This window comes from Macaca nemestrina, chromosome 3 (assembly GCF_043159975.1).
Source record: "Macaca nemestrina isolate mMacNem1 chromosome 3, mMacNem.hap1, whole genome shotgun sequence".
Taxonomy (NCBI): domain Eukaryota; kingdom Metazoa; phylum Chordata; class Mammalia; order Primates; family Cercopithecidae; genus Macaca; species Macaca nemestrina.
In genome coordinates, this window is record NC_092127.1 from 171616763 (window position 1) to 171644308 (window position 27546).

The window sequence follows — 27546 nt, forward strand, 5'->3', positions numbered from 1 at the left end:
TGGGCTCTCATTTTGTCTTGCCTACTGCCGTGTAAGACGTACCTTTGCTCTTCCTTCATCTTCTGCCATGATTGTGAGGCCTCCCCAGCCATGTGGAACTGTGAATTCATTGAAATCCAGTCTGAGGTATGTCTTTATTAGCAGTGTGAGAACAGACTAATACAACCATGAAGGGCAACCACTCACTGATGGGCAGGATGAGTTTCTCAGTCTATCGCTTGCTGTTTGCTGTACAAAGCACAGATTATAATGCGAATCAGACGGTTAATGAGGCTATGAGGAAGTGCTAGGAAATGAAGAAAAAAAGCAAGTGACTGGGGCAGACACAGCCATTGCACCACTCTGGGGTTTCCACAGTTGGCTTGTTGGCTCATCTGTGCATACTTCATGTTGTCTGTCCGCTAACCGGCCTGCACCCACTTAACTGTGAATGACCACACATCTGTCCTGGGCTGTGAGCAGCCACCAATGCACTTAAGGAATGAGGTAGGGATTTCTTCAGGGAAATGTTCTCCAAACTTCTGGAGGGGGTGGTGAGCTAAAAACTCGATGCGCTTGGCCAGACAGTGCATTTGGGATTCGTGCTGATTGGATGGGGCACTGAAGTTTCTACTTGGAACAAAAACTCTTAGGGAAAAAGCATTAGAGGAATTGCCCTTTCCACTTGCTTTTTCAGAAACACTGTTTACAATAATAACAATCATGTGATTTACAAAGCTGCATTTATTGACTGGTTGAGTAAATAAGTGAATAAATTTAGCACACAGCTGGCCCAAGGCAAAACTGGAAAAGAGATAAAGCCGGTCCTGAGTGCTTCCAGACCATTTTCAGGAGCCCTTTTCTTGTGTGTTAATGAACTTAAATATTTAATAAGTAACGACCATGCTTCAGGCCCTCTGCTGCTGAGTTCAGGGATGTCAAACATTCTTCCCCCGTGTGGCGCTCACAGGCATGTCCTGTGAACAGATGGAGACAGCTGGATTGCTGTTCAGTGAATGAACAGGCAAGGCACAGGGGGCAGCCCACGATCCTCTCATTGTGCTCTGCCTTCTCATGTCTCGTGGGCAAGACTTTCAACTCTCAGATGCCAGATCTCAGATCAATTCATTCAACAAACATTGCATGTCAGACACTGTTCTAGGCATTGGGTAGAAAGCAGTGGAAAAAAAAAAAAAAGTAAATTATGCAGTAGCTCATATGGAGACACACAAGGCAAACCAGGAGAATACGAAACCAGGGACTTGGTTGCAGTTTTCACTGGAATAGTCAGGGAAGGCCTCACATTTGAACAAATACCCAAAAGACTCTAAAGTTCACATATCTTTGGAAAGAACATTCCAAGCAGAGAAATCAGCAAGTGTCAAGGTCCTGTGGTCAAAGCAGAATGTTTGAGTGCGGTGGAGAGACCCAGGAGGGGAGCAGTAAGTGAGGTCTATGAGATCTAGCTGTGGGGTGCTGGATGTGGAGGCCTTGCAGGCCATGGTGGGGACGGTGGTTTCCTTCTGTGAGTAACAGTGGCTTCATTCCTTGTATGATGGTATGCTGCTGGAGCCTTTTGCACAGAGAAATGACAAAATGTGATGTAGGTTAATAGGCACCCACTCTGGCTGCTACATTGAGAATAAACTATGGGGGACAAAGCTAGATGACATTGGGATGCTCTTGAAGCAATTCAGGTGGGATAGGATGGTGGCTTTAACCAGTGGAGGGGATGAGAAATGGTTGGATTTTACATGTATTTTTAGAAAGAGCCATTGGATTCGTTAGTAGATCAACAAATCTGTGGGAAAGAAAGAGAAGAACCAACATCACAAGAGCTTTTGTCTGGGCAACTGGAAAAGATAGAATTTCCACTTCCTGAACTGGAGAAGACTATGAGAGAAGGTTGGAGTGAAGAGTCCGGAGTTTCTTTCTTTTTATTTTTCATTATTTTAAAAACTTTTTTAGAGACAGGGTCTCATTCTGTCACCCAGGCTGGAGTGCAGTGATGCAGTCATGGCTCACTGCAGCCTCGACCTTCTGGGCTCAAGTGACCCTCCCACCTCAGCCTCCCAAGTAGCTAGGACTACAGGCATGTACCACCACATCTGGCTATATATATGTTTTTTGTAGAGATAGGGTCTTGCTATGATGTCCAGGCTGGTCTCAAACTCCTGGTCTCAAGTGATCCTTCTGCCTTGCCCTCCCAAAGTGTTGGGATTACAGGTACATGCCACCATGTCCAGCCTGGTGTTTCATTTTTGGACACATGAAGGTTGTGATGCCTATTAGTGATCCAGGTTGTCATGTTGAGTGGACAGTTGGCATAAGAGTCCACAGTTCAGAAGAAAAGTCTAGGTGCAGATAGAGAATGGGAAGTCTCTGGTGGCACACAGATAGCAGGAGCATGGATGATATTTCAAAGGAGTGAGTATGGACAGAGGAAAGACGAGCTCTGTGGACTCAACTCTGGAACATGCCAACATCTGGAGTTTGAGGAGATTGAGAGGGAGCAGTCAAGGATATGAGAAGAAACCAGATGAGTTTTCTTGGAACTCAAGAGAAGAATGGGATTCAAGAAGGAGGGAGTAAGGGATGATGTTAAATGCTATTGACAGGTCACGTAAGATGACATCTGAAAATCAACTATTGGGTTTAGCATCATTAAAATCATTGGGGACCTTGACAAGAGCAATTTGTGGAGTGGTGAGGACAAAAGCCTGCATAGAATAAGTTCAAGAGAGAAGGGGAGGAGAAGAACGGGGAAGACCATAAATGGGAGATAGACAATAGCTGAGAGAAGTTCTGCCATGAATGGAAGCAGAAGGAAATGTATGGTAAGAGAGAGTTTTGTTTAAAAGATGGCAGAAATTTCTGCATGTTCCAAAACTGGTAAGAGTCCTTGGAAGAGAAACAGAGATGATGTAGGAGTTGAATTTGTGAAGGCCTCACTTTAAGGCTATGCAATGAGGTAACGTAAAATGTTTATGTAGACTAGGTTGCGACATGGAGATACTTATGGTGTAATGTACTGCAGTGAAACACACACACACAGAAGAAACATAATGAAATGCACATATAAATGGAAGCATGTAAAATTATACAAGCATTTGACCAAATATTCGAGGGAAACATGGTGTAATAATAGCTGTTCTGGAAAGGGGTGATTATGAGTATTTATTTCTCCTTCAATTCCTAATCATTCTATAATATTGTTTTCTTAATATTATAAAATATTTTCTAAATAAAGTGCATTGAAGTTTTCAGCCTTGCACCGTATTAACATGGTCATTAGAAGAAAGACTTTGTGCAGGTGAAATTTATAATAGATTCTTAAATTGATCTGTTTGGTTTGTTGATTCATTCAGCAAATGTTTATTGAGCACCTACTATGCACAGACACCAGGGATAAAGTGGTGAACAAGGTAGCTGAAGGCCCAGCTATTGAGAGCAGACCTGGTTGTCTGAGAACATGGGGCAGCCTCATCAGACTTAAAGGACAGTGACTGGGAGAGCCAGGAGGACATTCATTTCCTAGAAACAGCATTCCTCATTTTCCACAGCTCTGCTACTCACATTTTCCCTTCAAGTACAGGAAGCCTTGACCCAGAACTAGAGAATCGCCACCCATCACCTCTCACAGGGACCATTCATTGCAATGGCTAATCTCTCTGCCTTCCCCAACCTCTCCCTCCTCTCCAAATCCATGCTGCTGCTAAGATTCTACAGGGTTGGCCTGGCTTGGCTGTGAGTCGTGTGCTGGCCATTACCCACACTCCCAGCTACAATGCAGCTTTGTGCGCACATGGAAAATTCCTTTCCCAAGGCTGTTCTCAGTGCCAAAGTTTGTGTTCTCAACAGCAATGCTCAATCACCTCCAGATCCCAGGCAATATCACCTCCAGGGGCTATCCTCCAGTATGCCCCTCTTGTAATAACAACAGCAGTCTTTGGAAAACAATATGGAAGCATGAAACAACATACTGCTTATGATTATTTTTAGGTAGTCCCTAAACTGAAATCTAGGGGCCACTCACCAGGAGACGGTACTCTTTGGTACTCAAAGATACAAGACATCTTAGAAATAACAGTTTATTCAGTCTTACTAGGACAATAAGAAATAGTGCCAAGACGAGAATAAAATGCTGTTCATATAGGTTGAAAGACAATGTGTAGGGGAAGGATATGGATTTTGGTATTATATAGACCTGACTTAACATCTTGATCTTATTGCTTCTTTACTGTGTAAGCTAGAGCCAGTCACAGAAATAAGCACCTCAATTTTCTCACCTGTAAATGAGAATCAGGCCTCCTTGTAGGGTTTTCTTCAGGAGTAAAGGAATTAAGTAGAAGCTATGTGACACCTTGGAGGTGCTAATCAGTGATCATTTTTATCATTTCTTGTGCACTCTTGCAGAGGCTGTGGTAGTAACGATGCGAGCACATACTTGTGTGTACATATGTATGCATGCATGCGTGTGTGTTTGAGCGTGTGGTCCCAGCTCGAACCCATCAGGGATTTATCCATGTATGATGTGTTTGGTAAAGGGAAAGTGAATATCCAGGAGTGGATTTGCAAGGGAGGTGTGCTGGTGGAAGGAGGATGTGGGAATTGTTTGGTCAGATGCTACCAGATGGGGGAATGGGGAGTCAGCCTTCTACAGTGCTCCTTGACCTGGTCTCAAAGATAGTGTCTGAGGAGGGGCTATATGAATTATTTTTATAAAGGACTGTTATAACGAGAATGGCAGAGTGGAAAAGGCACCTCTCCACTTCTGAGTGGGCTAGTGAGGTACAGTCTCAAGGAGGATGTGGGAGTGTTCAGTACCACATTGGCACACCAGTGTTTTCAGCCTCAGGGTGGCAGAGGACAGCAGCCTGGGCAGAGCAGCATTCTCAGGGTAGGAGATGCCCCTTCTCAATGGCTTTTGGACATCAACCTCAAAGTTTTTCTTGTGCTCATAAGAAATACAGTGGGACTGCGTGGGGAACAAAGAGTCTTACTTGATCAAACAGGGGTAATATTTGGATTATTACTGTGAATGTGCTCCATGGGCTGGTCCTGGGCCTCTCCGCCCCAGATCCATTCCTTGAATTGCTCCTACTGTTATAGGGGGCTATCCTTGAAGCTGTGTTTCAGAGGCTCCGAGAGTAGTGGCTTCTGGCCAGGTGTAGCCCATAAAAGGTACTGGCAGGAGATGAGGAGTTGGAAGGAAGGAAGAAGCCAGGCTTCTGCTCTCACTCCCTCTCAGTCTTGGGTGGCTTCTCCCTCAGTGGCTCTGTCTTCTCCATGGCTCCAGCTCCTATCAGACAGGTCCATTATGATTGTAGTTTGTACCATGTCACCCCCTGGTGTCTGGACTCTATTAGTTGATGTCTTCTCTTTGCCTCTCCAATCTCAGAGGAGTAGTGACCTCCTGCCTTTGCTCATCTCTGGGCTGTTGCACTGTCCCCTTCCATCACCAGCAAAAACCATTCTTTCTGTTCTAAAACCTGGAAATGGTGTCTGTTTTTCTATTTAGACTCTATGGCCATACTACCATCTTTCCTATATTCTGGGGAGGCCTGAGGAGTCTCAGGTCATATCTATTTGGATATAAATGTAAATATGGAGGAAGAGGACACTGTTACAAATTTTATGAGATGTTAAAAATGATTCTCACTAGAGTTATTCAAGTCTTACTAATCCCAGTGTCTCCCTACCCCAGCATCCCCAGGACAGAGCTGGCTTGTTCCAAAACTCAACAAAATGATTCTCTGGTCTTTTCTCCTCAGCTTGAGCTCATAACTCTGATTCTCATGGTTTGCATCCCACTAAGCTTAGGGCATCCGAGTCCATTTAAGATTTACTTCCCTCGTGGGTTGGCAGTTTCAGTGATGGCTTCTAATGGAGCCAGGGCTCCCTCCTGTATCCATACTTTTGTTCAGTCCCCACCCATGCTGACTTAGAGCTTGTATGACTTGCTTTTGCTAATAGGACAGTAAATGTCCCATGCTCTGTTTATCAGGGGAATGGGACAAAGTGTGGCCCTTACCTGAGGGTGCAGGACAGGAGACAAGACTTGGGGAACATCACACATCGGGGCCTATCATGGGGAGGGGGGAGGGGGAAGGGATTGCACTGGGAGTTATACCTGATGTAAATGACAAATGACGAGTTGATGGGTGCTGACGAGTTGATGGGTGCAGCACACCAACATGGCACAAGTATACATATGTAACAAACCTGCACATTATGCACATGTACCCTAGAACTGAAAGTATAATAATAATAATAAGAAGAAGAAGAAGAAGAAAAACCATTGTGAGGTCAGCCTTTTCCTCTCTCTTGCTGCTTTTAGAACCCAGACACCATGTGAAGAAGCCAAGGCTGGTCTCTAGAGACACATGGCCCAGCTAACAGCCAGCATTTGTTGCTAGAGAAGTAAGGCCATCTTAGACTATCCAACCCCATTTTGAGCTGTCAAATGACTGCAGCCAGAAGAATGACCCCAGGTGAGATGAGCAGAAGAACCACCTCGCTGAACCCAAACCCAATCACTGACCCACAGAACCCTGAACAAATGAAATGGTTGTTTTCAGCCACATAGCTTAGAGGCAGTTTGTTATGCTGCAAAGGCTAACTCAGAATTCTCTTTCTACTTTTTGTACTTTTCTACCAACTACCAGTATGTACTTTCCTCTTTCTAACCAACCCTTGTAAAAAATAGTGCCCTCTGCCCCTCCCCTCTCAAAGGCACCTCAACTGACCTTTCATCAAAGAAAAACTCACCTTCCACTCAGAGCAAGGGTTCCATCAGCAAAGACCCAATGACTGTCCCTGTACTGCTTCCTCTCAAGAGTTAAGCCTTGACTTCACTGCATGTAAAGTTTCCTTTAAAAAAAATTTTTTTTGAAAAAAAATGTGGTTTTGCTTCCAAATGATGTTCCAAAGCTCTCTGGCTCACCAAGGAATAATCTCTCAGTTGGAAAGCATAGCAATGCTGCTATTTTAGAATGGCACCAGGCCTCTGGCTCCTTGATTCAGCCAGGGCTGCTGATGCTTCTTCAGGGAAAACTAAAACAACTGCTTAAGATATAGGGACTTATCCCTAAGGGATATTTCAGAAAAGAGAGGCCCTCTGCCATATTTCCATTCTTCCCCTTTCTACCCAACCCTGTGCTCCCCAGCCAAAGATGGGTCTTCTTCCTCCTGAGCAACTGAACTTCTAACCTGCTTAAGTGGAGGCCCATCTGTTATCCCTGACCCTGTGGCCTCCCCCACACTCATCCTAATTGTTCTCTGATGAATGCTGAACGTAAGCCTATGTAACACTCCAAAAATGCACGGCTGGCTGACCAAACATTAACAAGAAAGACAGCTATGAAAAAACAATATGCCTGTTTGCTCAACCTCCCTTTCTGCCGGCAGACTAATTCTGGAAATTTTCCCACTCTCTGAGGGAAGAGGTGCTTGCTAATCCGGCCAAGTGTCAAAATGGATGGTGTTTGAACAGCTTCCTCTGGCTAGAGTTGTTTTTCAGATGGTCCCTTGGCAGAAACTCTTGTGGGTTCTGTGCAGAAAACTTCTCCCCTGGATCCAGTAAAGGGGGCAGTTAGGGGAGGGGTCATTTCTTATGGTAATAATTGTCTTATATCAGGCACTGCTCTTCCCCCAAGAGATTAGCTGGGGCCCAGGTCACTCTTGATACACAGAGGGTGAGGAGGCTGCTTCGGGCACTGGAGGCGACTCATCTGCAACGAGGAAAGGAACTGAGGTTTGAGAGTGGAATCAACAGATTCAGAGGCCAAGCCACGGGACTGATGTCAGCTGTGACCACCTCTCTGGAAATGTGTTCAGGATCCAAGATTCCTAGGCCTCACCAAGGTGGGTCAGAGAAGACTCACGATGACAGGAACGGACCTGGCATGGTTTGCTTCTCCCCGTCCACCTACAAGTTCCAGGAGTATTCCCTCCTGGTCTCCCTTCTCCTGGGAAACCTTCCCTGTCACATTCCCAGTGAGATCAGTCCCTATAATCTGTTTATCCATTTAGTCTCTCCCTGCTTTGGGCCCCACTGTATCAGGAACATTCTCCCATCTAGTACTTCTGCACGGTATGACACTTACTTGTGTATAGATTTATCTCTATGTGAGGAACTCTGGCCTCCTACAGAGAGGGGACAATATCTTATTTACTCAATATCCCCTGATAACCAACGCGATGTGTGTACTTAGTAGGACTGAGTAAATGCTTACTGAGTGGGTGAACAATCCTATTTTCCATTTAACTCAGAGCAGGTAAGAGTGTGCAAGGTCACCTCGCAGGTGGGTACCTGAGCCTGGATTTAGACTCAAGTTTGTCCTGATCTAAAGCTTGTGTCAATTCCACAACTCCATCTTTCCCTCTCCAGTTAGTTAGCCCTCCCTCCTTACACACATACACACACACACACACACAGACCACAGAAGAGAGTGGATGAAATTATATAGAGTGTCAGAAACAGAGATGACCTAAGACATTATGGAAACCAGCTCATTTATTTAACGAAGGAGGAAACTGAGGCCAAAGAAATTCAATAATTTGTGTAAAGTGATGTGCTCTGGGGTTTGGATCTACTTGAAAACTGGATATAGGGCTATTCCTGTTGATAATCATATTTGATTTAATTATTATTATTATTATTTTTTGAGGTGGAGTCTCACTCTGTAGCCTAGGCTGGAGTATAGTGGCGCCATCTCGGCTCACTGCAACCTCTGCTTCCCAGGTTCAAGCGATTCTCCTGCCTCAGCCTCCCGAGTAGTGGGATTACAGGTGCCTGTCACCACGCTCAGCTAATTTTTTGTATATTTTTTTAGTAGAGGCAGGGTTTCACCATGTTAGCCAGGCTGGTCTCAAACTCCTGACCTCAGGTGATCCACCCACCTCGGCCTCTCAAAGTTCCAGGATTACAGGCCTGAGCCACCACGTCCAGCCTCATATTTAATTTAATTTAATCCACAATCATACAGAAGATATGTAGCTGAGTGAGTGATCCCAGACTAGCTGGGCGATAAATACACACATATCTAAATACAAGGCAGGATGTGAGAGATTCAGAGTGGTGCAGGCCTTAGAGGAGGGAGAAGTCTCATCTGACTCAGAAAACTCGAGAAAGATTCTCATAGGAAGTGATACTGAGATGAGCCTTGGAAAAGGACTGGATGATAGAAAATTCAGGCGGGAGTACGGTCGGGGTAATGGCATGGCGGTATGAAAGCATGGGCTGTGAATCCGGGGAATCAGACAAAATGTGGTCCTTACCTGAAGGTACAGGACTAGAGACGATACTGTAGGGTGGACTGGGGTGTGCTGGGGAGTGATGAGAGCAGAGACGGATACCTGGAGCTTTAACAGAACAATAAGAGAAAGAAGAAAAGCTAAGTGATTTGGATCCGATGAGAGGAGAGTTCTTTAGACTGCAAGAGAAGGGAAGGGGAATCCCATTTTAAGGCAGTAACATGCTTTCTCTTCCGGTTCCCACTCTCCCTGGTTCTCCCTTGATATCTGGCTGTAGGGGGAGGAGGCGTGATGAGATGGGGAGAGGGGAACTATGTGGGCAGATTCAACTCGGTTACAGGAGGAATCCCAAGAGACACCCAGGCAATGCTGAGCTTTGGTCATTCAAAATAAGGTTATGCAGAAAGTTCCTGCATGAGAGACCAGACCATTATTCTGAGAAGGGATTTTTCAGATTCTTCTTCCTCTTCCCTTGGTATTTCAAGGCGAATCCTAAAGTACTGAGCTAGGGATTTCCAAAATACACGGCTCAGTAACCAAAGCTAGTCACTGAGGGCTCAGGGGAGTCTAGAAGGAGGAAACGTGGAGAGAAAGAAGTCAAGGGAAAGCCCATCGTGCTCTTTCTGTACCTGGGAATCTTTTAAAAAGAGAAAGAAGTGGACTGGCTGAGAATAGCCAAGCCATCAACAGAGTGGAGGGAAGACCTGGCTTTCCCATCTCTGGGCCCGCAGAGGGACAGTGTTAGAGACGTGAGTGTCACCCTTCAGGACTCTGAAAGGAAGCCACTCACAAGCTGCCCCCTAAGAACCCAGGCTGCAGCCCCGGAAAGGAGCTCTGTGTGGTCAGCCTGGAGGCTTCCCAGAGCTCCCTTCAGTCCCACGGGGCACAGATGCTGAGTCGGGAACCAGCATGAGACAAGGTGACCGCCTGGTCACCCCCAAGGGCTAGACCTCCCCACGAACAGACTGGAGAGCCATTGGGGGATACGGGGAGACCTCTGGGGCTGCAGCCCACCCGGGGCACTGCCCGGGCTGGAAGAATGGGCCACACATTCAGTACTGGAGGCCAGGAGGTCCAGCATGACCCAGGCCACAAAAGGACATCTCCCCAAAGACCACCAGGCAGCAGCTGGCACACATCCAGGGACCTTCATGGGACCAAGGAACTCACTGCTCTGTTGCCACGGCGGGGAAAGTCCCCTCGCTCTCCATATCCCTGCCTCTGCAGTGAGAGACAGAGCAAGCAGCAGCTCTCAGAGATACTGAGCGCTTTCCCTAAAGACCCAGCAGTATCTGTAGGGTTTAAAATATCAGCTCAAAGTTTAACTGGATTGGACATCTCATTTATCCTCCCATCCCACTAACTAGTGGGTGAGGCTCAGAAGAGACAGACCAGATTAGTTCTAAGCAAAATAGTGATCCTCGGTTTTCCCTTCGCATCCGATGTGCGGTAGGAGATATATTTGTACAGCCTGGTGACTGAGTCCTTGGGACAGCAGGGCCAGCCTGGGGAGGGCCCCTACTGCGGTGGCAGGGTGTGCTCTGCAGCTCTGCCTCCCTGGCAGGGCTCACTGCGGCATAGTAGGGAGGGCTTGTGGCGAGGGTCCTGAGCAAGACGTGGGGTCTCCGTTCCACCAGGGGTGGGTGGGGGCTGGCCGGGATGGAGGAGAGATTCACGAGTAGGCTAGGAGGCTGTCCCAAGCGCCTGAGGCCTCCGGGGGAGCAGCGGCCTGACGGGATGATCTGGAAGGCGCGTTCACCCAGGCCCGGAGGCCCGGTTTCCCTGGCCCGGCGGAGGTCCCCTGGGACGCCCCTTGCCGGGGAAGCTGCGATTCCGGTCTCGCAGCCCTGAGGCTGGGAGCGGAGCGGAGCGGGCCGGCTTTGCGCATGGCGCTGCTGCCCCCTCCTGGGAGGCGTCCGGCAGGTCCTGCGTGCCCGTAGCTGCCTCGCCTGTAGCCCTCAGGGTGAATCCCCCGAGGTCGGACTCCGCCCCCCGAGACGCTGTCCCTCCTCTGCATCCGCATGTAAAATCACCAGGCCCATCCCTTCTCTATGTAAAATCACCCAGGCCCATCCCTTCTCTATGTAAAATCACCCAGGCCCGTCCCCTCTCTATGTAAAATCACCCAGGCCCGTGCCTTCTCTATGTAAAATCACCCAGGCCCGTCCCCTCTCTATGTAAAATCACCAGGCCAATCCCCTCTCTATGTAAAATCACCCAGGTCCATCATTTCTCTATGTAAAATTGCCTGGGTCCATCCCCTCTCTATGTAAAATCACCCAGACCCATCCCCTCTCTATGTAAAATCACCCAGACCCATCCCCTCTCTATGTAAAATCACCCAGACCCATCCCCTCTGTATGTAAAATCACCCAGACCCATCCCCTCTCTATGTAAAATCACCCAGGCCCGTCCCTTCTCTATGTAAAATCACCCAGACCCATCCCCTCTGTATGTAAAATCACCCAGGCCCATCCCCTCTGTATGTAAAATCACCCAGGCCCATCCCCTCCGTATGTAAAATCACCCAGGCCCGTCCCCTCCGTATGTAAAATCACCCAGGCCCGTCCCCTCCCTATGTAAAATCACCCAGGCCCGTCCCCTCTCTATGTAAAATCACCCAGGCCCATCCCCTCCGTATGTAAAATCACCCAGACCCGTCCCCTCCGTATGTAAAATCACCCAGGCCCGTCCCCTCCGTATGTAAAATCACCCAGGCCCGTCCCCTCCCTATGTAAAATCACCCAGGCCCGTCCCCTCCCTATGTAAAATCACCCAGGCCCGTCCCCTCCCTATGTAAAATCACCCAGGCCCGTCCCCTCTCTATGTAAAATCACCCAGGCCCATCCCCTCCGTATGTAAAATCACCCAGACCCGTCCCCTCCGTATGTAAAATCACCCAGGCCCGTCCCCTCCCTATGTAAAATCACCCAGACCCGTCCCCTCCCTATGTAAAATCACCCAGGCCCGTCCCCTCCTTATGTAAAATCACCCAGGCCCGTCCCCTCCCTATGTAAAATCACCCAGGCCCATCCCCCCTCTATGTAAAATCACCCAGACCCATCCTTTGTCTATGTAAAATCACCCAGGCCCATCCCTTCTCTACGGAGAATCACCCAGGCTCGTCCCCTCTCTATGTGAAATCACCCAGGCCGGTCCCCTTACTATGTGAAATCACCCAGGCCCATCCCCTCTCTTTGGGCCACATCTCCCTCGTCTTCTCCGGCCAGTTCTACCGTCTTTGCCCCTTACACTGCAGCGCTTGGTGACTAAGGGTTACCTCTGTGGGCTCAGAGAGGGTTGAAGGCCCCGGTTCCGCCGGCGCTGTCTGGTTCCTTAACCTCATGGAGCCTCAGGTGCTCACTGGTGAAATAGGTGGGACTTTGTAGGTTGCCACGTCTTGGCACCGGGTGCCTGGCTATGTTGAGTGCTCAGTAAATGGGAGCCATGATTCTCTTTTCTTCTGGCCTCATTGAATTCTCTGCGCTCTCTCCACACAAGCTCAGGTTGGAGACTTTCCCCACCAATTTTCCGCCTATCCCTACTGGGCAGCCGGGCTTTCCCGAACCACAGGGGGCGATGTTCTACACTCTGGGCACATGGTCGGGACCGGGGACAGCTTGGGTCCTGTCATGAACATCAAGCCTGCACTTGTCTTCCTAGGTTTCTTGCCTTCCATTTCCTTCCGTCTTACTTTCCTTTCGTTTTCCTCTCCTTATTAGCTCTGGCTACTGCGGAACTCTCTTCCACCTTCACACAAGCTTTCTTCCTGATCCCTAGTTCTAATTGCTTCCCCCCACCCCCACCCCCTGTCCCCTGCCCCCAACCAGACTCTGCCTTCCAGCCCCATCATAACCTCCAGCCGGCAGGGGCCAAGGTCCCCAATGACCTCTTTGCCCTTCAGCCCAATGTTCATATCACAGATTTTTTTGGCCGGTTCTGCAGCATTTAGTGCTTTTTTTTTTTTTTGACAGGGTTTCTCTCTGTTGCCCAGGCTGGAGGGCAGTGGTGCGATCTTGGCTCACTGCAACCTCTGTCTCCCTCCTGGGCTCAAGCCATCCTCCCACCTCAATCTCCTGAGTAGCTGGGACTGCAGGTGAGCAGCACCATGCCCAGGTTTTTTGTTTTTGTTTTTGTTTTTTTGTAGATATGGAGATTCATCATTCACCATGTTGCCCAGGCTGGTCCCAAAATCCTGAGCTCAAGTGACCCTCCTGCCTCAGCCTCCCAAAGGGTTGGGATTATAGGCGTGAGCCATAGGCCTCCATTTAGTGCAATTAACACTTATTTTATTTCTCTCTCCTTTGAAGTTCCTGGGGGCACTCCCAAGGCTTTTCTTAGGACTTTCTGTCCTGTCTTCCTCTGGTTCCTTGCTGGCTCCTTCTGGTCCATCCCTACCACCCACAGGGCTCTCTCTTTGTCATCTTCTTTTCATTCTCCACACTCACCTTAGGCCTGTTATCTCATCCACCCACAGGACTCTCCAGTCCATCTCCAGCTCAGATCCCCACTCCCTCTGCATCTGTCAGTGCAGGTGAACAACCATCATCTCCATGCAGATGGCCCAGAGACACCGCCAGCTCCACAGGTCCAAAACTGAACTCATTATCTTTCTCCCCAAATTGTTTCTTCTACAGAAATTCGAGTGACATTTCTACCTCCCTTCTGTCTCATCCACCCCTCTCCCCATCCAACTGGTCTTAGCATTCTCTTGATTTCATCTTATTGCTTAGAACCTGTCTTTCACTGCCACAGGCCCAGCAACAATAACAACAGCAATAATTTAGTGAGTCCTTACATGTACTGTCCTAAGCATTGTGCACACATGGCCTCATTTAATTCTTTTAGAAATATCATGGAAATAGGAAGGAACAGAGGCATAGAGAAGTCAAGTCACTTGCTCAGGGTCATATGGCTGATGAGTGACAAAGCCCGGATAGGCCTCTGGGTCTTGCTGACGGCACAGCACTTGGCGTTCAGCACTGTTATGCAGCATTATTTCAGGATCTTATTCCTGGCATAAATAGTCACATCACCTCTTGTCCTAGTTTTCCTGTGTTCATTCTTTCCCTGTCTTCAGTATAGCTACCAATGAGATAGTTATATTTGTTGTTTCCTAATACTAAAATCCAATACTGAAATTCTCCTTAAACCCCATCAGTGGCTGTCTGCTGCTCTTTAAATAAAACCTGTACTCTGGAGCCTCTAATGCTCCTACTACCCTTTACCTGACCTATTTCCTAATTATCTTTCATGATATGCAAGAAATTGTCCCTGGATCCCCAGGATGGGGTCAGGTGATTTATCAGTTAGGACTAGATTCAGTTACATGTAACAGCAATCCCAATTAACGGTTGCTTAAAAGAGACAGTTAATTCATTCTCTGAACGTGTCTGGAACAGGCCATTCAGGGTTGGTATGGTGGCTACCACGGTACCACCAATGACCTCGGATCCTTTCGTCTTTCTGTTCCACCATTTCTAACATTGGCTTCTACCTTTAATGTCACCTCACGGCTGCAGGATGACTGCTACAGCTCTATCACAATGACATTCCTAGCAGCAGGAAGGAGGAGGGGTAAAGGGCAAGATTGTGTGTCCTTCAGTCTTGGCTTGGCTCTTTTCATAAGCTTCCCCAGAAGTTCTAACCAATGATTTCTGTTTATGTGTCTCTGCTCTCTCACAAGAGAAATTGTGCCGAACATGCTGAATTTTAGGATCCAATCAAGGATACTATATTTCATTTAGACTGTTTTCATTTTTAGTTATGTATCCTTTAATTATCTCTTAATATGATGATTTTGTAATATTTTCTATAGAGAGAATGGAAAGATAATTCCGTCTTCTTTCTAACATGGCAGATCAGACTTTGTTTTTAAGTTACGGAAAGCAAAAAAAAAATTTCAACTTTACAACCCATTTTTGGTACTAGCATATAAATGTTTAGAATTGTTGACTTTGGGAGGACCTTTATGAATTTCTTTCACATATGAGCTGCAAATTTATGGTGTGTTTATAATCGTATGCACCACATTCTCAAATATATTTCTGGTGGGAAAAAATCTTTCATTTGACTAGGCATTAAATAGGAATGAGTCCTCTACTTACAGTTTTACATATCTGATAAGTGGAAGAGTTTTCTACAGACTACCTTGTGATTCCATACATCTTAAATCTTGTTTCTTCACTATCCACTTATTTTTGGTGCCAGACATTGTAGAATTATTTGCATCTCCATCCAATCTCTGATGCTGTGTGCCAGGCGGGTCAGCCTGTGGAAGGTAGGAGTATTTCGGGAAGCCATTCCAACATCTGTACACCCAGCAATAACTGAATAACTGAGCTATACATGAAAAGGACTGCAGATCACCTAATGTGTCTCATGAAATCCAAAGTTAATGTAGACCATCTCATCTTCTCACTAGTCAAATCTCCAAAATGCCCATTGTCACTCCAATGGCACCAATATGAGAAGTTGGAAAAAGTCTAGTTAATTAATAAAAAATAGTATTTTTTTTCTGGACTTTTTTCATGTTTGTTTTATTTGTCAGCATTTCAAACTTAATAATTTGTAGTGATTTTTTTCTCATTGTCAATATTTTCATCCTTAATTTTATATTCATAATTTGTATTATTTTTCCTAAAGAGGATCCAAAATGGCATTAGCTTCAGGCCCCAAGAAAAATGGATCCAGGCCAGGTGCAGTGGTTCACGCCTGTAATCCCAGCCCTTTGGGAGGCCAAGGCAGGCGGATTGCTAGAGTGCAGGAGTTTGAGACCAGCCTGGGCAACACAGGGAGGCCTTGTCTCTACAAAAAATTTTAAAAACTAGCCAGGCATGGTGGCGGGTGACTGTGGTCCCAGCTACTCAGGAGGCTAAGGTGGGAGGATTGCTTGAGCCAGGGAGGTGGAGGCTGAAGTGAGCCGTGACTGTGCCACTGCACTTCAGCCTGGGCGACAGAGTGAGACCTTGTCTCTGAATAAATAAATAAATAAATAGGTAAATAAATAAATAAATAAATAGTCTTAAAAATGGATCCATTCTTGACTGAGAGAGTTTACCCCTCACAGACATCAGTGAAAAGCTTCTAAAAGGGGGGGGTCTTCAGAAATAAGTTGAACCTGAAAAGAAAACAGGCGATTCAAGAAACAATGAAATAAATATTAATTGAATAATAATCAAAAGAATTCCTTGTTGTCCTGGCTATGCAACATAGTATGGCCTTCTAGATCCTATGATCTGACCTTTGCTCCCTGCCAGCTTTAACCGTCACCATCCCCACCTGCCACCTACTCGCAAGCAGCCCAGGAATATTTGCTAAATAAATAAATAGACAAAAATACCGAGAGTTGAACTCAAACCTTTTGCTTTCTAGCCCTGTCATTTCAGCTAGTGCTAATAAGTATTCCTATCAGTCCACTTCCCTGCCTCAGTGGGCACCGTGGAGTAAGGACCCTATAGTCTTTTTCTGATGATTAGTCCTTTCCTTATGTCATCTTAGGGTATAGAAGACACTATAGACATGGCTGGTGCCCTTCCCAAATCCCCTCAGCCTGCCCTGGAAGTGGCCTCTGGAAAGTTCTACATTTCTCTCTGCCTGAAGATGTTCCCTGACTGGAAGTGTACTTGGAAGTGCCCAGGAGTTAAGATGCCAAGAGCAACCCTCAGCTATCAAGAGCCAGCTTCCTTGTCCCTCAGTGGGACAATCAGGGGCACTATTCCACTGTTCCTCCTCTTAGAGGGTCCCAGCAGGACTGAGGTCCAGTCACCCAGGGTCACCTCCCCACCGAGTTGCTTCCTGGGCTCACCGCTCAACTAAACTGTTTGCACTCAAATCCTCATCTCAGTGTCTGCTGAGACACAGGGCCATTATTCCAGTCACCACCTGTGCTGACACAGCAGTGTAGGTGTGGAAGGTGCAAGACTGGACCAATCTTTTCTTTGACCCCAGGATACAGTTCTGGAAGACACTGGTTTTGGGGGAAAAAAAGGGACATTCCTGAAATACGTGAATTTTGACAGAATAAATCTTTCTCCTAAAAGTTTCAGATGTTTCAGCCTCTATGCTGGCACGCTGAAAAAGGAGAGTCTTAAAAGCAGAAGAGTTGAGGGGCAAATTCAGAGGGAGAGGAGCATTGAAAAATGTGATCTTGGCTACCAGACGTTTCGCTGGAGTGACTAACGTAGGAAAGTGCTTCTCTGGCGAATGCATTGGTCAGTGTCTTCCATTTCACATAGGCAGTGAGCAAGGAAGGTTGTTAGAGACTCTTAGGCTGTGACCAGCTTCCAGGGAGCTTAGGAAACCTGCTTCTGGTGCCTATATAGATCCTGAGTATTTGAAAACAGCTGGGACCACTTTCGGCTGTCCCTATTCTCTGATTCATCAATGCAGAGGCAGGGATGCTGGAAAGAAGTCTCGTCTCCAAGAGGGGAGACCAGAGTGGTCTTCCTCATTGCCTGGTTTGCATCCTGATCATCTTGGGGGAAAGACTACTGCTCAACCTCTCCCTAGACCCCTCCCAAAGCCCTGGACGCTGGGTCAACTGGCTAGAAGCAAACCTGCAGGAGATACCACCCTTAGGGGTAGGAGCTCAGCCAGGTGCTTGGCAGCTACCTAGATTGTAAATACCTCTACGTTTTATAGGAGGCTTCAGACTCCAAACTGTGGCAATGAAAAAGGAGAATCTTGAAAGCAGAACAGTTTGTAGACAGATCCAGAGGGAGAGGAAGGGAGAGTATACCTCTGGACTTGGTTGTCTGGTGAAAGGGAGGCAGACTCGTGAAGAGGTTTCCAGAGAGGACGGAAGGAGGCAGATGGTAAAGCCATCAGGGAGAGGCAGTGGCGGGATCAGCACAATGGGTGCCCTTGTGCACTGTTTGGGGATTTTTGTGTTTGTATTTTTGCAATCCCTGTCCCCCCTACAACCCCAAGCTGGGGTCTGCTAAGAAAAAGAACCTGGCTTGCAACAGCATTCTTCAGCTCCACTTGAAAGTTTGAAAAACCCCTGGATAGGAAAATAACCTCAGGGAGCCAAGTCTTTCTGCACTTGGCGAAGCCCTAGACCTAAAATACACATATGAACACTTCACTCTGAAAGGCCTGCAGTATTCATATCTGAGTCATCTGAAAACAAATAAAAAGAGACCTAAACAAACAAACCTAATTGTGCACAGAAACACAGCCAGGTTTCCAGCCTGGCTTCCCCTCTGTTTTTATTAGTCAAGAGCCAATACATGAGGCTTTTGTGGCATCCAAAACAAGCAAAAATATTAAAAACAAATTGCCAAGGCTTCTCCCTCTTCCCTCCTTCCTTTATGATGCACTACACAAGCCAAGTTCTCGACTTCTCCACATTGGCTTTCGAACCTCTTTCCTTTAGTCCTGATAGATAGCTGCCTGCTTACCGGGCTGTCCAGGGGCAACAGCAACCCTGGGTGATGGTAACATCCATAAACATCAGCACTTACTGGACACTTCAATGAAATTTAAGGAGATGTGTTTCAGGTCTTGAAATGTTATTGTTTTTACCATTAATCAAGGCAGCTGGTTTGAGAACCAAGCCTGCCGACCTGAGTTCACTTAGGACAGACCTGTTCATTGCCCTCTGCCAGCATCCTACCAGCTGCTGCCTTTCTTTTCTCTCTCTTATTTATTTCACCATTACATAGGCATTCCACTGTAACAGGCATCCTTTGCTGTTGCCAAACCATTTTCCTTTCTGGTAATAGCATCCTTTTTTTTTTTTTTTTTTTTTTAAGTCCGTGTAGTTTGGTTGGAGTCTGCCTTACCCCACCCTGCTTCAGGAGTGTGTGATCAAGGCCTGGCCAATTGGAGGCACCCTTATTGGTGTAGGGATGGAAACTAAATCCAATTTGGGCTATTGAGATGCAAGCCTGGACTTTTCTTTTTTTTTTTTTTTTTTTTTTTTTGAGACAAAGTCTCGCTCTGTCACCCAGGTTGGAGTGCAGTGGCGCGATCTCCACTCACTGCAAGCTCCGCCTCCCAGGTTCACGCCATTCTCCTGCCTCAGCCTCCCATGTAGCTGGGACTACAGGCGCCCGCCACCACGCCTGGCTAATTTTTGTATTTTTAGTAGAGAGGGGGTTTCACCGTGTTAGCCAGGATGGTCTTGATCTCCTGACCTCGTGATCTGCCCGTCTCAGCCTCCCAAAGTGCTGGGATTACAGGCGTGAGCCACCGCGCCCGGCAAGCCTGGAACTTTTCAAAAGACTTCTGGGAAAGAAGCACACGTTCCCCCAGGGATGTGTCTAGCCGGCAGAATGTAAGTCTGGGGCCGCTGGTGGTCATGTTGAACCAGAGCTGAGTGAGGAAGAGGGATAAGAACTCACATGACATCATCTGAGCACCTGGATCCAGCCATGACTGAAGACTGATCTATCTTGGACTTTTCTAGAATACAAATAAAACTCTCGTTTTGTTTAAGCCACTTGTAGTTGAGTTGCTCTACCTTGCAACTGAAAGAGTCCATACACACTTCAAATGACATGTGTACTTACATTTTTTGCATCTTCCAAGTGGACTACTACTCTTTTTTTTTTTACTTTTGGGGATGATCTTCTCAAAAGGAAGATTTTGTTTGTTTGTTTGTTTTCATTTGTTTGTTTTTGGTGAATTGCAATTTCAGTTAAATGTCACAGAGAAGTCCGGAAGATCATCTACTTTAGTCCTGAATCCTGGGAGAAAAATTGCCTCTATCCCTTACGGTGGGATAAAAGATGAATGAATTCTCTCACCTAGCTTGCTTTTGATATGAAGAACAAAATAATGCAGTCATGACTGAGGAATTTCTTTGTACTCCATGGCTTGTTCTGATTCCAGGCATCCTATTCTGTGAGGCCAAAGGGACATCTGAGTGCCAAGATTAGTCTAGATCCAAAGCATGTGAAAGGCAACAACAACACATCCCTGCCAAACAAAACCAAGGTAACAAATGACATACAGACATTTGGGGGAAACAATGGAAACCGTAGGGCCACTGTGTTTTCTTTCTTGTTCTATGTGCCGTGAATAGGTGAAGACTTGGTCTGTTTTCTCCTTCTGTTAGCTAACTAGAAAAGGCACTTATGGTAATGTTACCAGAAGAGGTCCCAATCTAGACCCCAACAGAGGGTTCTTGAACAGATCTGGGGGCTGGACGCAGTGGCTCATGCCTGTAATCCCAGCACTTTGGGAGACCAAGGTGGGTGGATAACTTCAGTCCAGGAGTTCGAGACCAGCCTGGCCAACATGACTAAACCCTGTCTCTACTAAAAATACAAACATTAGCCAGGAGCGGCAGTGGGTGCCTGTAATCCCAGCTACTTGGGAGGCTAAGGCAGGGAGAATTGCTTGAACCTGGGAGGTGGAGGTTGCAATGAGCCGAGATCATGACACTGCACTCCAGCCTGGGTGACAGAGCAACACTTCATCTCAAAAAAAAAAAAAAAAAAGAAAGAAAGAAAGAAAGAATTTGGGGCGAATCCATAGAGTAAAGTGAAAGCACGTTTATTAGGAAAGCAAACAAATAATGGCCACTCCATAGGCAGAGCAGTGGTGTGGGCTGCTTGATTGAGTATACTTATGATTATTTCTTCATCATATACTAAACAAGGGGTGGATTATTCATGAGTTTTCTGGGAAAGGAGTGGGCAAGTCCTGGAACTGAGTGTTCATCTCCTTTTTAGACCATATAGGGTAACTTCCTGATGTTGCCATGGCATTTGTAAACTGTCATGACACTCGTGGGAGTGTCTTTTGCTTGCTAAGGCATTATAATTGGCATATAATAAGCAGTGAGGACGACCAGAGTTCATTTTTGTCACTGCATTCCAGCCTGCACAACAGATTAAGACCCTGTCTCAAAAAAAAAAAAAAAAAAAAAAATTACTCTTTCCTGTTGCACAAAATTCAACATGCTTGATTTTAGACATAGATGTATATGGAAGAAGATGAAGAAAATGTTTACTCAGAAACATCTTCTTGGGGAGAACGCTGGAATAAACAATTTGAGAAATTGTTCTGGATGACAGGAGGCAAGAGATAAGATCCCAAAGTGCCTGGTTGAACAGCACAAGATGGTTCCAACGCTGACTTCTAAGCAGGGTGGATCTAATTTTGTAAATTGGAGAAGAAATATTTTGATGTGGGGGAGCCAGGAGAGAGCTGCTTTGCTTTGCATAACAGAGAGGAGAGGGGTGTACTTCTGAAGGAGGTTCTGGAAAGGGGAGAGAGGGAACTATTGAAGATGGGGCTCCTCCAAGGGAGAGTTCGGACACCTTAACTTTGGAAGAACAGAAACATCTGACGGGTTGTTTGAGCTGATGGCCCATTGATATGATGGGTACCATATTATCCGTTTTTTGTTTCCCCTGTGAAGCTGCCCATAAAGTCTGTATTGCTTACAAACACATTTGTCTGATGCGGAACTCTAAAGAGAAGGATTTCTGTGTACAAGTTGAAACAGGCGAAAGCAGAGAAAACACATGCAAATACCTATCTGAAGTTCAAGTTGACTTCTGGGTTCTATTTACCTACCTGCCCCTCCCAGTGGATGATAAAACTCCTGGGAGTAAGGGTCTATTTTCACTTGTTTCGAAATTCATAGCACCTGGTACAATGCCTGGCATGTAGCAGACACTCAGCATCGCTATGACGGATACATGAATGAATGAATCAATCTCTAGGAGGAATCAATGAATTAATGGCATGACTTGCAGGGAAACATCTGCAACAAACATGGCTCTGGGCTGGCCTTGATAAATGAAGACGCCGAGAGAAATTTTACCCCAAAATATGGCACCCTGGTACGATGAATATTTCAAATTCAAGGCCATTGGAGACCAGCAGATGCTGGAAGAGCCTTTTTCCTTAGCTGCATGAAGACTTGACCCACCAATTGGAACAATTGCTTCCTGTGCCATCCCTGAAATCTCATTGTCTATCCCAGAAACAAAGACTGAGTAATGTAACCACAACTTGTTAGACCTTTTTATAAGATAATATCTGTCTCTCAGGTTTGCTCAGATTCCAAAGAGAATAATTTACAATTGAATTTCAGTCTCCTGGGTCCATTCATTCTCCCTAATAATCATTTACTGCTCCTCAAAAGAATTATCAACATTTCCCATCTCCCCTCTTTGCTATGGAGAAAGTTATATAAGCATCTGGACCACATGGAGATACTGAGTAATATTCTCTGGCAATTCCCTCATGCTATGTACATAAAATAAATTTTGTATGTTTTTTCTCCTATTAATCTGCCTTTTTTGTCAGTTGATTTTCAGCAGACCTCAGGAGAGTGAAAGGGAAGTTTCCCCTTGGTCCCTATGCTAGCTTTGGCCAATGGGACATTAGCAAACAGGCTTGAAAAGTATCTTGAGACTCACTCCCTCAGAACCTGGTGACCACAATGTGAACAAGCTTGAGATGGCCTGCCTGATGATGAGAGACACAGATACCAGCCAAGCCATCTGTGTCACCCCAGCTGATGTCAAGCCAATAACCAGACATCTGCAGGAGGCCCTCCTAGACCATCTAGCTCCAGGTGAGTCCATCCAGACCAGAACTGCCCATCCATCCCACAGAATTGTGTGAAAGAATAAATGTTTGTGCTTTTAGCCACTGATATGGTTTGGCTGTGTCCCCACCCAAATCTCATCTTGAATTCCCACGTGTTGTGGGAGGCACCTGGTGAGAGGTAATTGAATCATGGGGGCAGGTCTTTCCTGTGCTGTTCTTATGATAGCAAATAAGTCTCATGAGAGCTGATGGTTATCATAAGGGGGAGTTTTCCTGTACAAGCTCTCTTTGCCTGCTGCCATCCATGTAAGACATGACTTGCTCTTCCTTGCCTTCCACCATGATTGTGAGGCTTCCCCAGTGACGTGGAAGTGTAAGTCCAATTAAATCTCTTTCTTTTGTAAAGTGCCCAGTCTTGGGTATGTCTTTATCAGCAGCATGAAAATGGACTAATGCAGCCTCTAGGTTTTGGGGTGATCTGTTATCCAGTAGAAATTGACTACACATGATCCCGTTTTATTGGTTAAGAAATGAAGGCTTAGAGAAGTGCAGACAATTGCTTCGAGTCATGCCTATTTAAATGATGGATCTGTCTCATGCCAGCCTCTGGTCCCTTACTAGTGTAGCCCTGTGCCCTCTCTTCATAGAAAGAACTAGTGTCAAGATCAAGGTAAGAGCTTGTTCACTTGCACTGGGGGACCTACAATTAGAACAGGCCGGACAGCAGTGCTGTCTGGAGACTAAAGTGCTGGGTGGGAACCTAAAATTCCTGACTCCAAGTGGCTCTAAAACCCAGCTGCACATTAGCAGCATTGGGTTTTTTAAAAAAAATCCCGATGGCCAGGTCACACTCCAAACCAAATAAATCAGAATCTCTAAGGGTTAGACCCAGTATTTTTAAAACTCCCCTGTTAATTTTAACAAGCAGCCAAGCTTGAGAATTAGCATCTTAGATACTTCTAAATAGAGAAGTTGGTTGGGGTTGGAGAAACCGGAGCTATTAAACTAGAAAAGTCCCCTACGGGATAGACATAGTGACTGTCTCCAAGGATATGAGGGAGGGGCCTCCCAAGGAAGAGGGACCACGAATAACAGCATCATTGATTCGATGAATATACATTATGTGCTCAGCTCTGCATTATTATGTCCTCCCTCAAGGATAGAAGAAGTGACAATTATGTAGATGCAGAATCACAATCACACTGTGACTAACATTATGGTTATATGTTCCAAGTAATAGTAGCAGCATGGAAAAGGCAGAGATTGCTCTTTCCAGCTGGGGCCCAGAAAAGGAGGCACTGGTGGTCTTAGAGGAATGAGGAGAACTCTGTGTTCATTCATTAGTGCTGCCCATGAAGGGACCGCCTGGTCCAAGTATGGAGTGACTAGGATACACTCCAAGTATCCTACACTCCAAGTATCCTAGTCAGCTCAGCCTGCTATAACAGAATACCATAGACTGTGTGGCTTAAACAACAAACATTAGTTTCTCAGAATTCTGGAGGCTGGGAAGTCCAAGATCAAGGTGCCAGCTGATTCAATGTTCTGGTAAGGACTCTTTCTGGCTTGCAGATGGCCACCTTCTTGCTGTGTCCTCACATGTCAGAGAGAAAAGGTCTCCTTCTTTTCTTATAAGGGCACTAATTTCAGAACAGGGGTTCCACCCTTGTGACTTCATCTAAACCTAATTACCTCACAAATACCCCACCTTTTAGCATCATCATAGTCACTGGGGATTAGAGCTTCAATATATGACTTTGGGGGATGCACATTCATTCCATAGCAAGAGCAGGCAGGTTGTGGCCTGGCACTGGAGGGTGAAGCAGAGAGGTTGGTCAACCTAGGAAGCTGGGAGGTTGCAAAGGAGAATCTAACACTGAGAAGAGGAGGGTGAAGTGGATAGAGGGAAATAGCGACCCCCCACAGCTCCTTTGTATCTCTCAAGATGTTGGGTACCTGAGTTTGGGGAGGAGTTGGGCCTGCTAGTGGGGGCTAAGTGGCTGCAGCTATGAGGGCAGGGAGTCAGCTGGTCTTTTTATGAGTGTGCTATTTGGACCTCTGTACAAGAATTGCAAGCCCTGATCTCACAGCAGTAGCTGCTGAGCCTTCTAGCACTTTCTTTTTCCAAGTGTAGTCATGGACTGGAAGTATTAACCTCAACTGTGGCTTTCCTAGAAGGGCAGAATCTTGGGCTCGCCCAAAATTACTCAATCAGAATCTGCACTTCAACAGGAGCCCCAGATAAATCTAGGCACATGAAAGTTTGAGAAGCACTGCTCGAGTACCCTCTACCCACCAGTGGGATGACTATGTATCAAGCCAATACATGTTCTAGAACCCAGAGTGCCCTCTGTGTATTGAGCCAAGCCAGCCCTGGTTTGGGGGGTAGCAGCCAGCAGAAATTGTCAGCCAGACCACATCAGAGGCATGTTAGAGGATACAAAAATGTATGGAGCAGGACTGAAGGTCAAGGGCAGGGAGTCGGCAGCAGGAGTTCCCCTGAGGTCAAGGGTGCTTTGAGGTGGTCAAGAATGGAGTTCCTGACTCCTCCTCTGTTCCAACCTTGAACCCTTTTACTAAATAATGTTTGCAATCCATGCATGTTGGCAAAACTGCTAGCTACAACTTTGCCTCCTGACACCTTTTCTTCCCTTTATTTGTGAGAGGCAAGGATTTATGGATTCAAAGAGGGTTGTGGCTACCAGACCTTTGATCTTCTGGGTCTCAAGTGGTCAAAGAATCCTGGAAGGCTCAAGTTGACCCACACACAAGCTCTTGGGCACCTCGGGGAAAAGGCAGATGGGTCCCTCGTGCATGCTGGTCATCCCGTCTGCTAATGACTTCCCTCCTTCCTAATGGTCTTCTCTTTGCCTCTTTGCCTCAGAATCCACAGCAAGTTACATTCCTGACTGGAGATGTCAGGGGGACCTCGTGTGAACTGCCAGCACTAAATCGTTTCTGAGGTTGGAAGAAATAGTTGGGAGGCTGCCCTCACCTTCCAGCTTGGAACTGGACTGAGTGCAGTCCTATGGCTCACTCTGCAGGCCACCCGCTTGGCTGGGACATGGCTTTGGCAAACCTCGCTCCTGGCAGGCCGGACTTATGAGAACTCTGGCATTTCGAAGCGTGTGTCAGGGCATGTGGAAGGATAATGCGGTGTGGTCACAGGGCAAGCCAAGACCAGGGAGATGGCCCTGCATGATGGAAGGGAAGTTTACCCAAGGGGGTTGGGAGTCACAATTTCTGAACCCTGAAATCATCCCTGTGAGGCATTGGGGAGTGCCAATTCTGAGGATGATTAGGGGGGCTGTGGGGCCTACGTTGACCCCCCAAAGCCAATGACAAGTATTTGGCTCAGTGATATGAGCCGATTGATTATTCAGCCAACATCTCCTCCTCCAGGAAGATTTCTTGGGTTACCCCATTAGCTTTTCTGATGTTAACTGCCACTAAGACTCCCACCCAGGAAGGGATGATCTCTGCTGAGTTATTTCTGCCACTAAATTCTTCCCGTGAGATCCTGTCAAAAATTATGGAAACTGAAGCTTAAACAAGAGAGGGCTTTTCACCTACTGCTTGAGTGGAGAGTTCCCACCTCCCTGGCAGAACGCCATGTGACACAGAACGATTGAACCCGTGTCCCAAAAATGGTATCAGAGGCCATGAACCTCCCTCAGAATGACATTTTCCCAGCTTCTTGTCCCCTCATAGTACAGATCCAAGTGCCTGTTGGTCCCGAAGAGGGGAGGAAAGCTTTCCTCTGCCCAAACTAAGACCCTGTTCTTTTCTTGACCCATGGGAGTATTCATGGCCTGTAGGAGAAACCCATTTGGCAAGCGATTCACTGGCCCGTTGATTCATTGATCCACTGATCTATTGCTTGCATGCAAAGCCCATTCCACATGCTGGGCTTGTCCCCCTGCCTCCTATAAGACACAGCTAATGCATTTCTAAAGCCTGGGTTTGCTGGTCTTAAATGACATCATCTGGTGGTCACACCATCCTGGCCCAGTTCAGGTCCTGGTCATAGTCTTTCCTCTGACATTAGGAGTGAAAAGTCCAGGCTCTCTGTCCCTCTGCTACGGATGTCCCCTCAATCTCCTGTGGGTAAAGAAAGGGAAAGGGCACACATACTTCAAGAAACAATGATTTCCAGTTGTGGTGCTGTGTAAATACAGATTGAGGAAGGAAAACGTTCTCTAACTCAGCAAGGAGATAGTGCTGGGAGCACTCCCAATTTGCATAATAAATAGAGCACTTAACTTATCAGTCTGCGTTTCAGCTGCTTCATGTCGTTGGGCTCCTCCTCCCCAGTGGTGGGTAAGCACTTGCATTAGGACTAAGAGGTCTTCCCAAGTGCTCCCTCTCAAAAGCAAAGGAGAGTGTGCCTCACCAACATAGAGTTTCCTGGATCGAAAACTTCCTACAAGCTGGCAGATTTTCCAGCTTCAATAATTTAACACCTACTAGTACTTGTTACAAATATGTATTCTGTGCCAGGCATGGAGCTGAGTGCTTTACATATGGGACCTTGTTTAATTCTCACACTAATCCTGGAAAGTGGCTTCTATTTTTACTTCTATTTAAGAGAGGAGGAAGCGAAGGTTCAGAGAGGTTATATTGTTCAAAGTCCCACGGAGGGAACCAGGACTCAAACCCTTGTCAGACTCCAAGCCCATGCTCTTAGCCATCACACCATATGACCTCCAAAATGGAACCCCATCACCAAGTGCAGGAGAACCACACAGCCTGGGATTTCCAAGTCCCTACACATTTAAAATATCCTGTGGC

The 27546-nt window shown here is 46.5% G+C and overlaps 1 long non-coding RNA gene across 1 annotated transcript; it reads left to right on the top strand.

The window, feature by feature from the left end:
• The first annotated feature begins 400 nt into the window (after positions 1 to 400).
• LOC112427720 (uncharacterized) lies at positions 401 to 27546 on the top strand. The gene is made up of 3 exons (XR_003019437.2): positions 401 to 486; positions 22510 to 22780; positions 25640 to 27546. It is a non-coding gene; the product is annotated as an uncharacterized lncRNA (long non-coding RNA).